Source organism: Melanostigma gelatinosum (genome assembly GCF_949748355.1).
Source record: "Melanostigma gelatinosum genome assembly, chromosome: 13".
In the NCBI taxonomy this organism is placed as follows: domain Eukaryota; kingdom Metazoa; phylum Chordata; class Actinopteri; order Perciformes; family Zoarcidae; genus Melanostigma; species Melanostigma gelatinosum.
Window position 1 is genome coordinate 3,705,340 of NC_136646.1, and position 6,326 is coordinate 3,711,665.

The following is a 6,326-nucleotide window of genomic DNA, read 5'->3' on the forward strand; positions in this document are numbered from 1 at the left end:
TAAATCGTTTCTTAAAGTTTTATAATAAGACCTGCTATGTTGTGTGTGTGTGTGTGTGTGTGTGTGTGTGTGTGTGTGTGTGTGTGTGTGTGTGTGTGTGTGTGTGTGTGTAAATTGCCATGGTTAATCTAAAGCTGTCATAAAGACATTGCAAACAACATCAACTGTGTAATAAATCTTACTTAGTGGACTGAAGGACACTTGATGACAACAGTCGTAACCATTCCTCATGTTCAGTGCTCTGTTAGTGTTAATTCAAATGTGTTATTTACAGGAGGGAAAACATTTTCTCTGTTGCATATTTTTTGTTTAAAGCAGCAACAAATGTTAAACATATGGTAAAGCAGAATTAATTTACTTATGCATTGTGAACATCTATTCAAGAGGATGTTGAAAAGATGTCAAATCATATGGAGGCAACATGAAATGGTAATTTCTTGACTTTGTCCATGCAGATCCTATGAAGGAGCCCATATTCAGCAGCTGCTGCAAAAGTCTCCTGGGTTGCTGTGCCTGTGTGGAGAAGTGGCTGGAAAGCCACACTTACTGCCCAAAGTGCAGAGATGTTGAGTTTCACGCCAACAAACAGTCAGTGGTGGGGCTGGACGATGCACTGGCTGCACTGCACACATTATTTCTTTGATCACACTAACAATTATTTCTATTAGTTTGTTTTCTGTTTCACAACTGTTTCAATGTTGTGATGTATTCAAATAGTTAATTCAATTGTGAGTATCTGCTCCTGTCAGTTTTATATGCATTTTAATTGTTCAAAATGCTTATTATTGCTTACAAGTATCTTTATTTGGAAGGATTTTTTATATTTTCATGCTTTACAAGCATTTTAATTTTGTTTTAAGAAATTATTTGCGTTTTGTACTTTATTTTTATATATACTCCATTTTTATAGTAAGCTAAAAGGGTTTTATATGGTAACGTTCAAATTAACATTTACATTTACATTCAATAAAATGTTCTTGACATTTCTTAGAACTGTTTCAGTGTACATTTTTATTTTGACAAAAATAGTGGTCCACATGCAGTACACACATGCAGTCACACCATCAAAACATTTCCTACATGCCTTTCTGTCACATTCAGCAGGCAGAAAAGGGCTTCATTGAAAATCGTATAGTCACTGTTGACCACACTGTCAAAAATGACAGACAGATCAGGGTAGGCAATGGCAAAGTCCTCTTCTGCCCGGCTCCTGTCCTCCTCAGAGTGAAAAGGGTCCACACCGAACGTTGACTCCCTGCTGAGAGAGGATCCCAATTCCTGCTCATATCTGTCTGCAGCAACAGAAGCAGTGGGTAGCAGGTCCTCTGATATTTTGGCTGGGCATCCTCCTGCTGCAAAGCTGTTAGGTATTCCTCTGCCTGGTAAAAGTAAATAAGGATTTTTTTTAAATTATATTGTTTACTGTTTTGTTTAAAACCATTTTTTTAAAAGCACAGGCTAACATTACTCATTCACAATATTTAGATGGACATTTGCATACCTGGAATCCTATGTGCATTCCATGACTCTACAACCCTTGTTAACCCAATTTGGCTGAGTGGGCACGTCAGGTTTGATACACAGAATTTCACAGTGCTGTCCTGCATATCTATGGCCTCCTGGTCAACCAGGTGCACCAAGGCCTGCTTTAGTGGGTAATTGACACGATTATTTATTTCTGGTCAGATCCGCTCCACCCTTAGATTCTGTTGTACCAGCTAATGATACAGGTCATAATGAGACTGCTGTCTTTTAAATGGCATATGACTGCCCTATTTTATATCTTATAGACCTATGTATTAATGTCAATTGTTTTATCTTTATTATGTTCTTATTGGAGCCCTTCATTTTGAGTACAAACAGAAACATTTACCCTGGAAGATGTAGTCTGGACATAGGGTTGCCTGCTGAGGTTATGCCTGTGCCTGGAAAAGATTTCCTGAATGAAAAGGCACAAATAAAACTCCTTCCCATGGTCAACTCTCACTTGGTCCCACATCCCATTGGTAACCACTGCAGATCTGGAACAAATGAGTGTGTATGTTAATGTAACATGACTACTTGGTGTCACAGACATACATGGAAGAATACAGTACATTACATTGAATGAATTAAATGCATAGCAAGATCTGCTGAAAAAACATAAAAATTCAGTTTGATATGATGAGCCTTATAAAACAAAATTACATTAACACTAAATACATTTGCCTTGACATTATATCACTCACTTGTACACCTCCTCATAAATAATGAGATTGTTTTTTATGGGCATGGTAGCATTTGCAACAATTTTGCTGCTGTAGCCATCAACTGCCACCACATGAGTTACTCCAAACATGGCAAGCTTCTCGTTCTGATCCATGTGAATTTTGTGGCCCATATACTCTGCATGATAGGGGATGGGATTCAGATTACGAGCACCCTTTAAAAAAAGATAAACATAATTAAAAATGATTCATTCCTATGTGTAGTGCTGGATGATATGTTATCATAATGATGTGACATCAGTTGATAACTCTGAAATATAATTACAATTCTTCACACACACGCGTATGTATGTAATGTTAAGATAGTCATTACTAAACATGTCATGTACGGGAGTAGAAAGTAATATATTTCTCCATGAAATGTAACATTAGTGGAAAGGATCAAATACTCTTATAGTACAAGTATAGCAAAAAAATGTACGTAGTTACTTTCCACCACTGTTCATGTGTTTAGCATTTATATAACTCCCTACGTTACTTACATGTCGTCGCAAATCATGGTAAGGCTGGTGTACTTCTCGTAAGACTCTCCCAACCCTGTTTTCCCCGGCACGCACGCCGATTGAAGACAGGTATCCTGTCATAAATTTACGGCCATAGGATGGACCCGTCTAAAACAGATAGGTAAATGAATATTCTCCAACAGATAAAGATGCCATGCTCATTCAAGATTTTAATCACATACCCTGTATATTGAAGAAATCACAGCAGTTTCCAACTCAGTGTCGGAGACATGATTTCGTCTTCTTAGGTTGTGTGCCATGCAGAACCTCCTAACGGACATGACAGAGCACTGTGGAGCACCGAAACGCTGCAGAGCGGTGCTGATTTCATCATGTGTTTTCCCACTCTCAAAAAGTTGAGTTATTAAGCCAGAGTAGGGCTCAAGTGCGGCCATACCGTTCCTGGTCCGTTCGTTCCTCCACTTGTTGGCGCTTCCCAAGACTTTTGCCTGTTCTTCTTCGCGGGTGGAAATCAAAACAAATCCATAGTGTTTCCGGTTCCGGGTCACGTTCAATATCAAAATATCACACAAACAAAACAAACCTTCACCTAATTTTATTTTTCGTTTTCCCATTTTAATTTCCAAAACAGAAAAACGTCGTTTTTTTGATTTTCTGTTATTTCGTTTTTCTGTTCTGGTTTTAAAACAGAAAAACAAAAAAACAAAACCGATTATTAGTTTTTTTGATTTTATTTTTAAACGAAATAATGAAAGAACGAACCATACACGGATTCAGGAGAACTGATGAGAATGTTCCCCTGTAGTTTAAGAACTGAGATCCGGAATTAGCAGGGGCTTTGAGGACAACATGCTTTCCATCCAGTGCTCCACAGCAGAGAGGAAAACTCCACCGCTCCTCAAACTGCACAGCAATTGATCTCCACTCCTCTGTGGTGGGCACAGCCATGAACTCCTCCACAAGGCAGTCCCAAATAGCTGTGGCAACATCTGAGATAATACCGGAGACAGTGGAGACCCCAACACGGAAGCTGTTTGTGATGGTCCTAAAGGAGTCACCAGTAGCAAGATATCTGCAGCACAGAAGAACATTCAATTTAACAGAGTTATATTGAAGATACTGTAGCTGCTAATATAAGTCGTTTTTTATTGATATCACTGCACAGCTGCTGTCATGAATAATAAGCATCTTAAATGCTGGTGATTTTCGTTAGATTACGTTATTTTGAGTATTGTCGGACTTCGGATCCAAACTCCATTCAGAGAAACTATGTTAAAGTGGCTTCCTTGCCCTGTTGTGGACAGACAAAGCCTGAACTTATTTCATTCTTTCATTAATTCATTTTATGGAACTGCCACTCACCGGAGACAGACGGACAGGCGCTCCGCAGCTGAGATGGAACGCCTGTAGTAGGTTTCCAGTCGACAAATCCTGGGACCGACCCGAGCCAACAGGTCATCAAACTGGCTAATGGTTAGCCTCATGTAGCGCTGGAAGCGGCAGTCATCCAGACGTAGTTCCTGGAGAAGTCTGTGAAATTCACCGAGCTGTGTGCGCCTACGGATGCTCTTATGAACCCAGAGACGACGGCGTTTGGCATTCCGACGTTTGAGGGACTTCCACAACACGTACAGAGCAGCAATTGTCCTTATTCCTTTCATGGTTGACAGCGGAAAGAAATGGCGGCCAGGTGAACGGCTTCCAGGACGATAAACCACGGCCCCTCTCCGGCGCTACGAGATTTTGCGGCGTTTGGTGTGAACACGACCGGCGGCGCGTAGGACGCGATTTTGCAGTGCGTTGGACGCGATTTTGCAGTGCGTCAAAAAATCAACGCGACCGGTGTGAACGCAGCATAAGACCTTTGAAAAGGCTGAGCTTACAAGGTTCAATGACCCTACCAGTCCAGGTTTACATACATCTACATTCATGACACAGAGACACATCCAATTGTGAATAAACAACCCAAAGAAACTTGATGCAAAGTAACATGTACCTTAATTAATATGCTCGCTCTAGTCTTAGTAAATCCTTGTATTGTATATATTTATTAATCTACCTGAACAAACTCACTTGATTTGCAAACCATTCAAAAATGACTGAAATTGAATCTAAAGTGAATGTCTCTTACTCATATTAATGATGTCTTATTGTGGAAGCTGAGTACATTCATTGTTGGAATCCAACTGATGTCACCGCTAGAGTGAAGAGCAGCTTGAGATTCTTGTGAAAAAAACATTTGGATTTTGCCACTGTGTCCACAATCTTCACTCTTCATGCATACTTTCTGGATGTATAAGTAGCTAATCTTGTCCTTGTCGTAGAAAAAATACTGTAGAATCCCACAGATTTCCACATTTGACACAGAAGTCATTAATTGAGAGAAAACCAACTTTCTGCTCCATAGAGACCAATGTTAAATTTTGCTTCAAAAACATCTTCCACAGAACACGGTACCCCATTTCTAGATCGCCAGTTAAGCCACATTTTTTACACTACAGACACAATTTTTACAGGATCTGTTCTTCAACTCATCCTTCCTCACACTTATTAATATCGGAGCAATAGGAGCTACGGTTATGGGAGTTTTGAGGATTTGTTTGAGAGGTGTTTCCCTGTTTTATCTCCATGAAATGGCTTCAGGCACACAGGTGTTTGCGATTGAGCCAATTAGTGATGTTGATAAACACAGACTCACAGACACACATGCACTCCTCTCTCTCTCTCTCTCTCTCTCTCTCTCATACAGTCATTCATGTCTTAGAGACTTTTAGAGGACCCCCCCACACCCACACACACACACCCCATTTCAAAATAAAAGCCCCAAAGAGTGAATTCTAATTGAAATGCTTGTGATGAAGCCAGGCATTTAATAACCTCTGTTTATGTGTGTCAGACATTATGATTATGTCTCCTCTCCCCCTCTCCCCCTACAACCACCCTTTCAAAATAAAAGCCCCATGGATTAACTGTATTTAAACAAGCTCAAAATTGGGCTTTTTTGTTAAAATAATGAATGTTCTTACTAATACTGCGACAACTACTACTGCTGCTGCTAATATAGTATTACTACTACTGCTACTACTACTTCTACTATAACTTTTGCTGTTGCTACTATTACTACTACTGCTACTGCTATTACTGCTACCATCAATATTATTACTACCACTACTGCTATTACTACCACTACTACTATTAGTTATACGACAACTGCTACTACTACTACTGCTATTCATGCTACTAAAAGTAGTAATACTACTACAGCTATTAGTACGACTGCTACTACTACTACTACTACTACTGTGATATTAAATACTACGACCAATACTACAGTTATTACTATGACTACTGATACTACGTCTTCTACTACTTCTTCTAATTACTAACACTTCTACTTCTAATAATACTTCTACGACAACTACAACTTCTACTACTACTACAAATATCACTACTACTACTACTAGTACTTATTCTAATGCTACTAATACTTCTCTGAATAATACTTCTACTACAACTTATACGACTACAAATATCACCACTAAGGAATTCTTTTAAGCCACAGAAACTGTTCAAATATCAAAATGTTTAGCTCTTT

General features: G+C 39.2%; 1 pseudogene across 1 annotated transcript; it reads right to left on the minus strand.

The window, feature by feature from the left end:
* Positions 1-1,015: 1,015 nt before the first annotated feature.
* Positions 1,016-3,193, minus strand: LOC306786460 (annotated as a pseudogene). The gene is made up of 6 exons: positions 2,953-3,193; positions 2,750-2,878; positions 2,229-2,422; positions 1,874-2,021; positions 1,502-1,706; positions 1,016-1,379 (listed from the first exon to the last, which is right to left on the minus strand). The product of its transcript is annotated as an uncharacterized misc_RNA (transcript).
* Between the last annotated feature and the right edge of the window lie 3,133 nt (positions 3,194-6,326).